Here is an 11,334-nt window from a genome sequence, read left to right as displayed (position 1 = left end):
AAACATCACCTTAAATACCATCTTCATGGCCAACAGATGAATTAAAAGATGCTCAGTATCGCTCATCATCAGGAGATACAAATCCAAACTACAATGAGATATGACCTCACACCTGCTAAAACTAACAACAAAAGAAACAAGTGTTGGTGAGGATGCAGAGAAAGGGAAACCGTCTTGCACTGTTGGTGGGAATGCAAACTGGTACAGCCACTCTGGAGAACAGTATTTTTAGCTTTTTGAAGCTAAAAATAGAACTACCCTATGACCAGCAAGTGCACTACTAGGCATTTACCCCAAGGATACAAGGATACAAAAATACTAATTTGAAGGGATACATGCACCCCAATGTTTATAGCAGCATTATCAACAGTAGCCAAATTATGGAGAGAGCCCAGATGTCCATCAAGAACCCAGATGTCCATCGACTGATGAATGGATAAAGAGAAGGTGGTGTATATATATATATACATACACACACACACACACACACTCACACACACGTTGGAAAATTACTCAGCCATCAAAAAGAATGAGAGCTTACCACTTGCAACAATGTGGACAGAGCTAGAGTATTACATTAAGTGAAATAAGTCAGAGAAAGACAAATACCATGTAATTTCACTCATATGTGGAATTTAAGAAAGAGAACAAATGAACATGGCGGGCGGTGGGGGGGGGGGGGAAGAGAGGCAAACCAAGAAACAGACTCTTAACTATAGAGAACAATCTGACGGTTACTGGAAGGGAGGAGGGTGGAAGGATGGGTCAAATCGGTGATGGGGATGAGGGAGGGCACTTGTGATCCAAGTGTTGAATTACTAAATTCTATACCTGAAACTCGTATTACACTGTATATTAACTAACTAAAATTTAAATACAAACTTGAAGATAAATAAATAGCATCTTAAGCTAATGACAAAAGAAAGATACTGAGGATGGGGAGAGCCCTTTATGGGAGGTTATCAGGCAAAGCACAGTCAACAAGGGTATGATTGATATGCAGATTTAAGTCCAAATCTTCTCCAGTTTAGGTTTCCAGAGATTTAATTGTCCTCTTCCTGGCATAGATAGGGAAGCACAAATGTCACTTACAAAAAGGCAAGTTCTCTGTTTTCAGAAGTTTTCAGAAATTCTCCCATATCTGCTATCTTTATATATAACAAGTTCAAAATAATCCTTATGCGTAAAAGATATATTTTGGGGCAGTATATTCTGCCTCTTTTCAGGAGTAAACACTTCTAATTTTGTCAAGAACAGAGGACTGTCAAACAGGACTCATCAGGCAAATACGTAAAGAAGCAGAATAACCACCTGTGCATGGGAATTTTTTGAGAGAAATGTTCTGTTTGCAAAAGCATTCTTCTTTTTAGATTTGCTACACAGGAGGCAAATTAAAGGCTTCCTCCGACACTTCTGACTATTCAATATCTGTAACATAAACTAAATCAAAACAAGGGACTGCTGCTTTGTTTACCATACTCATATGTACCACTTACAATATCAGTGGCCCTAAAATATTTGAAGTTTATCGTAAAGATAGTTAGAAATTACATTTTTCACCAGCGAAATACACGAGCTCAAGCAATGTGCATTTTAAAGTGAGTTTATGTTAAATTAATTTTATTTGGTTTAGCACATAAGTAGATGTGGCTTCTACTGTGAGACTCTGGTTCTCCCCATAAAAGAGGTAATATCGAAGAGTGAAAAGTGAACACATTTTGGTGTTGGGAAATTGGGTTAAGACTTAACTTTGTTCTGTAATGTTGAACAATTTACTCATTGAATCCATATCTTTCTTTCTGTCTCCTAAAAATGTGAGTATCTGTCTTAACTCTCCAGAAGATATAATACACTCTGTAATTGTGTCATACGTTCCAGTGATCACTCTGACAGGTGCAGAGTAAAAAGCCCATTCGGGAATTAAAGCAATGGCAACAATTCTAAAGACATGAGCTAATTTCCACTATAAGCCTGAACTTGAAGGAAATAAAACAAGCACCAATTTTCACTTTGCAAATCTCTCAGGCCTATGCCCTGTCTTTCTTATTCATAAAGTGTTAGCATGTAGCCTTAATACATTCATATATGATCATGGTTGCTCTCCTTCCTTAAAGTATTTCTGTTTTGAGAAGTATTTTTGGGAATCAATGCTTAACACTTTATGAGATAAGAAACAATTTAAAATAGTAACAATGCTGATAAGAATTATCAAATTAATAGGTTTGCTCAGCATGTTTTTCCTAAGGAGTGATGAGCTAAAAAATCAAATTATATTTATGTCTGTCTGTACATGTGTCTTCACATGAAATGACTTGGAAAAAGGAAATAAACCAAAATATTGGGAAAGTGCCAGAATTTGTGGAGTTTGCCTTTTGTCTTTATGGCCTTTTTACATTTCCAGATTTCCTGTATTACTTTTGTCATCAGTAAAGACTTCTACTAGACTAGAACCCAATGTATGAAAGAAAAAGTCTGGATGTTTCTAATGGGATGTTTTGATAAGTTAGTAGGTCTAAAAATACTGCTGAGGGTCTCCTTTTTCCCCATTCCTGGTTTTGGAAAGATTGATTTCTAAAGGTGAAGATAGTAAGAGAAATTCTTTCAAGTATAAGCAGATACTAAAAATAAAAATTGGGTGACTAGAAAACAAGGTTTTCTTCCTGTTATTATATTTAGAATATATGTTTGCCTTTAGGTAATCTAATATTGGTATCTTCATCTGGTATTATTTGTTTAGTGATTCAGTTTCATGATTTTTTTCCAATTCAGCTTTTTTTTTTTCTGTGTAACTTCCTTTAATTAATTTTTTTAACGTTTATTTATTTTTGACACAGAGAGAGACAGAGCATGAACAGGGGAGGGGCAGAGAGAGAGGGAGACACAGAATCTGAAACAGGCTCCAGGCTCTGAGCTGTCAGCACAGAGCCCGACGCGGGGCTCGAACTCACGGACCGTGAGATCATGACCTGAGCTGAAGTCGGACGCTTAACCGACCAAGCCACCCAGGTGCCCCTGTGTAACTTCCTTTAAAGATAGAACATACTTTCAAAATAATGTTAGTTTAAAAACAGTAATGGAGTCTCTCTCTAAAGTACACAGTAACTAATTCTTCCACTGTTCAGGGTTTGAAACAGTCCTTGGAGTTAGGCAAAATGGCTTCATTTATACTACAAGGATTCATTGTTACTGATTCTTTAAAAATTCTTTTCAGAGGGCAAGATGTGGCTCTTAGACAAACAAAAAGATCAAATGTTTGCAAAGTAACACAAGCTAGATTTTAGATCTAAGAATGCCAATTAATAAACTTTTTAAAAAGTCATATTCTAGACAATTGGTTCTTCCCATAGAGCCCCTTCCTTCCTTCCTTCCTTCCTTCCTTCCTTCCTTCCTTCCTTCCTCCCTCCCTCCTCGTCCCTTCCTTCTCTCTTCCTTCCTTCCTTCCTTCCTTCCTTCCTTCCTTCCTTCCTTCCCTCCCTCCCTCCTTCCTCTCAAAATCAAACAAACCAATATTTAAAGCAGCTGTGTCTCTCTATATATAAAAGAGAGAAGTGAAATTGCTTGGGTTGGAATGGGGGCTACCTTTGGTTCCTGCTTTTCCTACACATGCTAGAAATAAGGATTCTGAAGAATCCTAAGAATTTCTCAATGTCCAATTAGAAAATTCATTTTCTAATCTAAGATTTATCAGGTTCCTAGTGTTACACACATAGTTTGGGTTTTTTTTGTTTGTTTGTTTGTTTCTTTGTTTGGTGGGCGTGGCTGGAGGCAGGATCTGAAACAGAGAAGCAGCTAGTCAGGCTGTAACATTTACATTTGCTCCAATTATTAATTATTCTAAGTTCTCCACATCATTGTAATAGGCCTCAGAAATGCTACTTGGTAAGTTAGCAGTACCTGATAGAATGGGAGTCATGAGCAAAATCTCGTCCTGTTACTCTTACAGCAAGTAGACAAATTAATAAACAATTCAGTTAATTTAAGTACAATCGCTTCTCGGCCTTTTGGCTAAGATCAAGTGTAGCTAATTTAAGTACAAATTCTCATTTCAGGGACACATTTTTGTTGAAACTCTCTGTTAATTTGGCAGTTAACAAACTGGACAGACAAGGACTTTTATTGGAAATTCACAGGTATTTAACTATATTTTTAAAAATGCAAAGGCATTGGAACTAGCTTTACCTTGTGGTTGGGAAAGGATGTACTCAAGTATCACTATATTAAATATTATTGTAATTTAAAATATGGTCCCAAAGTAAACAATTTTTGGAGCCGCCACATAAGTGAAGGCTCGACAAAAATGGGAATAATTACAGCCACAACCACAATCATAACAAAAACATTCTCTGGCTAAAACCTATGAGACTCGTATTCTGTATGGACCCATTTATTCTCACTCCTTCCTGAAGACTGAGCCAGTGTCATTAGGCTTTATATCCAGACTGATCATGGACTTCATTTAGAAATAAGCTTTTTATTGCAATGTGAAATTTTAAATATTTAAATGTTACAGAGGGCCAGTATAAAGCCCTTCTCTGAAGGAGCCTCTGTGATCTGTAGCATCTGTGGAGATGACAATACTTGTTAATAACTGCCAACCCTCACTATTCCATCCTAAGAAACAGATCACAGCAGCACATTCTCATTTATTGGACCACCAAAGTGTATTTGTGTTTTTTGTTTTTAAGATTGGAGTGGTTGAAGGACATGTTTCTTGTTCATAAGGCTAATACTGAGAAGAAGCTGTATTGAAAGTGGCATTGATATGAGGACTACTTTTTTTTAAATGGACCACTTATGGAAAAAAAATATTGATACTCTTGCTTGAACACGAGCTTTACAAATGAGGGGGAAAAGATCCCTTTTCATGGTATTACTATAGAAGTTTATTATTATTCAGGCCCCAAAAATCCAAATATGCTTAACATCAAGGGAAGTGGTTGGTCTGTGTTTTCTGTGCATTCAACCATCTCAATTATATTCAAAGAAGAAGATAAATGCACCTACTTTATCCATTTTTACTTAAAATGTCTCTTCATATTTTACACCCAGTAATCGGCGTAGCATATGTTCACAGAATACTGCAATAAATGATAAATGTCCACATTATATTCATGATTTTTTTTTTTCAATGAGAGTTGATCCCATTTCTAGTTTTGACTGGCTGCCTGAGCCCGGTCATTTTTTATATTGAAAATAGACTCTCACTGTTACAAACATTAAATCAACCTTTATTCACATGCAGTTTTATTTGCTTCATAAGACCAGTATAAGCATGATTGAGAGATACCTTCCGCATTTTTTTCACATGGAAAAGTGGGTTTACTATTTAAGGCCCAAGTGCACTTGAGAAAGGGCCTTTGAAAAGCTCTGGATTTCAAGGCAAAACAATTGGCATTGACATTACGCTTGGATAAATGTTTGTACTTTGTAGCAGTTTCCTAGCATTCTCTTTTGAAACAATGCCGAGTCTCCAGATCAACATTGTACTCAATGATGTTTCTATTTTTGTTTTCCTTGATCAGTACCAGGGGAAGAAGACTGTAACAGATCCTTCAGAAAATCTGTTCAGGGTGACAAAGAACTCAAGGGAAAGCTAATCATCTAATGATTTCAAGGCACTTTAAATTCTTGGTACCCAGTTCACTTCTGTGAACCATCGTGCCTGATGAGTGCCTGAAGGGCCAAAACACTGACCACACATTTATGCTATATTACAAAAAAAAAAAAAACTGTTCACATATACAAAGCATGTGAGTGGAGAATGACCCCATGCTTTTGCCATAGCTCTGCTCAGAAAACAAGACAAATGAAGCAATGTAAAATGAGTTTTAAATGAGTACATGTGCTAGTTTGATTTTTTTAATAGGAAATATCCAAAATAAAAACATGCAATTGTGTTGAATAGGGACATATTTTGAAAAATATATATATATATACACAGAACGGGGATTTGGAATTAATATTTAATTTGAAGGAAATAGATATTAAAATCATTCCATTTTAATGAAATTAAATATGAAAGCATTGAAAATAAAATGTAGTTTTACCTAAAAGCATGCTAACTTAAAGCTGAAATGCTTCAGATAACAAGTTATCTACGCAAATTTTGTTTTCTTACTTGAACTTTTATTAACGTTGAAAACTGGCATTTGTTGGTTTTCACTGATACGATATTTCAAAAGAGAATTACCAGTTTTGTAGTTTTCTTTTCCTTGAACCAAAATACAATCCTTTAACAAAAAGTCTTGGTATTGAATCACTAGCAATGAGTAGCTCAAGGCCTTATTTAAAGAACCTCAATAATACCAAAAAGCAGAGAGGATATGAAAGGAAAGAAAATCTGGACTAAGCATGGTCTAAAAAATTAATTTAAGACATTCTTTTTTCCTCTTGCTTTCTCCAACAAAGTAATAACAGTTGGGAGTCTTTCACACAAAATCAGCCTCAAGCAGTCCATGAAATACAGAGAATGCAGAGACAGAGAATTGAAGTTGAAATTGTTTCAAAGTCCTCAATCTATACTGTCTTCAATATGCAAATAGAAAACTTTAAATAGGGATTTAGGGAAGTCCCTAATTAGGACCTAAATAGGAATAAGGTTGTTGGGGAGAAATGGACTCCCATGTAATTTCCCAGACTGAGGACTGAAAACATAGTTTAGAATTATGAAATCTAAAATAGTTCACTTTTGAGGCGCCTGGGTGGCTCAGCTGGTTAAGCCTCTGACTTTGGCTCCGGTCATGATCTCAGGGGGTTCGTGGGTTTGAGCCCTGCATGGGGCTCTGTGCTGACAGCTCAGAAACTGGAGCCTGCTTCAGATTCTGTGTCTCCCTCTCTCTCTGCTCCTCCCCCACTCGCACTCTGTCTCTCTCAAAAATAAATAAACATTTAAAAAATTTTTTTAAATACATAAATAAAATAGTTTACCTTATATACCAAGGGAAATACTGAATATATCATTGTGGTAAAAATCATAAATAATTTAATGGAATATCTAATAAAGTGACCGTGAATAAACAATGGTCATTTTTTAAAAATGCATGTTTTCATTGAAAAGAATTACAATCTTTAAGTTTACCATTTATCTGGACAAAGGAATTATATTAATGGCTTGCACTTTATATGGTACTAAAGCTATATACTTTATATATAAAAACATGTAATAAAAATAAATAAATATGGGCTACAAATAAATACAAATGTAATATATCCTCTCCAAACCTTGTCCGCGGACACCACACACAATGTATGTGTGTATGCGTGTATGTATGTATTCAGTGGCTCTGATCCACTCAGAATGAAACTAACTCCTATGACAGCCTCCAAATCCCCACCCAATCTGTCCCACTGCTTTCACCCGGCCCATTGTGCCCTCAGCACATTGACTTCCTTGCTATTCCTTGAACACAGCAGGTCCCAGCAGCTCAGGCTCTCCTCCTTACATGGCCTCTGCCTGCATGGCTCTTTCCCCACACAATCACAAGGCTCACTTTGTTCTGTTTACTCACATCAGTTCTTGGATTAAATACCAGCTTCTTATGAAGCATCCTTTTTAAATTGTAACCCCATAACCTCATGCATCTCCTTCCTACACCCTGATTTGTTTTTTTTCTCCATCACTTACCATCATGTTCCATTCCGTGCATTTTAATAACTTACTATTTGTTGTCTGTCTTCCCTTACTTACCAAAATGCACACTCCACAAGGAAGGTATTATCGTGTGCTTAATTTCTCCTTTATCTTCAGTGCTCCACAGAATGACCAGAATATTTTGATCAATAAGTAGTTTGGAAAATAGTGAATGCAAAATAATTCACTTTACTACAATATGGGCCAATTGTTGCTTCTTTCATTAGAAAATGTTGAATGAGTGGCAGCCATACGTATTCACTCAAATAGAATTCTCAAAACACATGAAAATATAACCACACACATTTTAAGTAGGGGAAACACTAGCACACGGATTAATGACATGGATTTTGGATTTTACAAACTTAGTTCAAATCTGGTTCTGGCTCTATATCATCTGGCAGTTCATGTAAACTCTCTAAGCCTCGATTTGCTCAAATGCAAAACGGGTGTCAAAATCTCATATGATTAATAGGAGGGTTAAATGAAGCACATCATTTGACTGTAATCATTATTTATTATCTAATTATATTATAATTTTATGTTTAGCTTTAATGTTATTATTGTAAGACTGTTATGACTGGGATCTTATGTCTCTAGATGGGGACTGAGACTGTGAATACTTAATTTAGAGCAAACTTGGCTGATCCAAGAGAAACTCAACCTGGAACAGCCCATTAACTTCTCTAACCTTTTGAACAATCATCTCCACTGGAAAAAACAACGTTATACACTAATTTTAATTCTGTTACTGCTAAGAGACCATGAGATAAAAGGAGGGTTCAGAAATAAAGGATCATTTCAATTTCATGACTTTTTATTAAAGAGAGAGACAACATGTGGGCAAGAGGGGCAAGGGCAGAGAGAGACAATCTTAAGCAGGCTCCACGCTCAGCACGGAGCCGACACGGGGCTCAATCCCACAACCCTGGGATCATGACCTGAGCCAAAATCAAGGGTCAGGCGCTAAACTGACTAAGCCACCTTGCCACCCCATTATAATGACTTTTTAAATGAATGCTTCTGAAAACACATCGTCCGATATAGCCCCAAGGAAACAGACTCCTCATTCATACTAATGTATAAGAACTACTTAATTACCATGTAAAGTTTGAAAAACAATCTCGTTTGCATTTGTTGGTTCTTCCTTTGTAATTGCTTTGTTTGTCACTGAGTGTAATGGTTCTAAGGTTTACCGAATAGATCCTGGGACTCAATTCTTTTTAGCTTTATTGATGTATAATTGACAAATAAAATTGTAACATATTTGAAGTGTGCAATGTGATTATTTGAGACACACACACACATTGTGAAAAGATATTGCCCCTTGGAGTTAGTTCACATACCCATCACCTCACATATTTACTTTGTGTGTGTGTGTGTGTGTGTGTGTGTGTGTGTGTGTAAGAGAGAGAATACTTAATTTCTACACTTAGAAAATTTCAATTATACAACATAGTGTTACCAACTATAGTCTCCATGTTATAAATTGGATCACCATCTTATTCATCTTATAACAAAGTTTGTACCCTATTGTCAGAGGAGGTGATCAAGAGCATGTTTTAACTGGTTGACTCAAGAACTAGAGGCAGGCAACTCTTCTGTCCTTGAAATGGACATTCTTCTCACGGTTTCTATGGTGGAAGCCATGTCAAGAACATAGCCTTCAGAGAGCAAATGTGTTGAGACTACCTGGACAATACATGTGATTGAATCCAACTAAAGCCTCTACATAGAGGAAGATTCTGGCAGGTAGGTGCAGAGATCTTATCCTGAGGTCACCCAAGACAAGACTCAGGTATATATGAGTTCCTTTACTCTTTAAACCTGCCACCTAACAATTCAAAGAGTTCTGCCTCTTTGATCTCTCCTTGCCTTTTGTGTGTGAGAGCCATTTTCAAATTTTGACTGGAGAACTTCTTGAGGCTGCAAACCACCTTTTGCCAGCTTCTCCCTATTTCTCCCAATTCCCAGCCCCTGGCAAACACTTTCCGATTTTTTGTTTCTATGAGCAACTTTTTCTTTTTCTTTTTTTGTTTAAGCTTTTGCATATAAGTGATACCGTGCATATATCGGTCTTTCTCTGTCTAGTTTATTTTTCTTAAAATTTTACCCTCTAGGCTAATCCAGGAATCTCAAATGATAGAATTTCCTTATTTTTTAAGATTGAATAATGCTTTGTAGTTTTGATCCATTCATCCATTGATGGGCACTTAAGTTGTTTTCATACCACGGCTGTTGTAATGTTGCAATGAACATAGGAATATAGGTATCTTTTTGAGATAGATAATAGTTTCTTTTGATAGTCTGTTAAACTAAGATTTCCTTACCTTTTTCCTGTGCCTTAAAATATTAACCTTAAATTAAGCAGGATGACCACATTTATCAATTTATTTAATCAAGAATCTCTGGAAAGAATCAAGGGTTTCCCTGATTTATATACTAGACTCAAATGTATTACAGAAAGCCAACATATTGTTTCATTTAAATAATTTTCTCCTGAAAATATCAATAATAGAAAGACTGAACATAAAAAAATTACACAATCAAATCTTATATTGATTTGGAAACTTCCTTGACCTACCTGTAGATCCTGAGAGGTAGTTTCATTGAAGCTGGAAATCTTATTTTCCTCTAATTTCATTTTATCAGTGAGTCATGCCTGAGACAGCATTCGTGACACAAATCAAACTATTAAGAATAAGCAACACATCATCCCTTAGCATATGGAAGAATTCAAAGTCAAACATTTTACCAGAGTATTTTAGAGTATAGCAATGTTTAACTCATGTAGTCCTCTAGAATTCACAAATTGATTCACTTTCTTTTATCTCCCAAACAAAAATGGGCTTTTCTTATTTCAACTTCCCTTTACTTCTGAAGCAAGATGTGGCTAACTTGATACATTATTTCCCTTATCTCAGTTCAAAATGAGATAGTCCTACTAATGAAATTATTCTTGTCTGTCCTTTTTCACCAGTGGATCATACTTTACTGCAAGGGTTTATGGACTGTGGCCCTCATTTACATATTATAGTCTATGAATAAGTATTTCCACCACTTCAATTTCCCTTCAATTCTATTTTCAGACATAGAGCTTCTCAGTTTAGTTCTACTATAAAAGATTCATTAGACACTTATGTGCTAGGTACTGTATTACATACAGAGACAGCAATCAGGAAATTTTATAAATCCCATATACATATTTATAACATCTTCATTGCCCATAGGATCTGAGGTATGGTACAAAGTTTATATATAATATAAAAGGATAAAAGAATCTTTTAAATTCTCTTTGAAGTACTATAAATATAAAAATAATTTTAAACATTGAAATAGAAAGTAGAAAAATGCAGCTAAAAAATTCATAATGCCCTTAAGATTTTGAAGGATTACAGCTTTTCTAAATATTGGGGCTAAACCCATGAAAAAATTTCTTTACTTAGCTGTCTTGATTACAAAAAATTAATATATCCATTTTCATGAATACTTTATTAACATTTGGAACTTTCATACATACTAGACATTTGAGAGTTATGGTTTGTTTTCAGGATGAGTGCTTGGAGGGTTAATATTCTGTTCCTTTATTATTAATATTAATATTGTTATTATTGTTATTATTATTATTATTATTCTGTATTTCTAATTAAGAGCATATCCATGAGCTTTAGTATTTGGTCAGACACTGGGTTGAGTTAATGGTG

General features: G+C 35.5%; 1 long non-coding RNA gene across 1 annotated transcript in view; it reads right to left on the bottom strand.

Annotated features, from left to right (window-relative positions):
* Positions 1 to 3,493: 3,493 nt before the first annotated feature.
* Positions 3,494 to 11,334, bottom strand: part of LOC113602798 (uncharacterized) — a 74,989-nt gene continuing 67,148 nt past the window's right edge. The window contains exon 4 of the long non-coding RNA XR_003424312.2: positions 3,494 to 10,321. This is a non-coding gene — a long non-coding RNA (uncharacterized LOC113602798). The remainder of the gene's footprint in view (positions 10,322 to 11,334) is intronic.

Source organism: Acinonyx jubatus, chromosome B4, assembly GCF_027475565.1.
Source record: "Acinonyx jubatus isolate Ajub_Pintada_27869175 chromosome B4, VMU_Ajub_asm_v1.0, whole genome shotgun sequence".
NCBI classification, from domain to species: domain Eukaryota; kingdom Metazoa; phylum Chordata; class Mammalia; order Carnivora; family Felidae; genus Acinonyx; species Acinonyx jubatus.
This window is presented reverse-complemented; position numbering and strand designations above follow the sequence as displayed.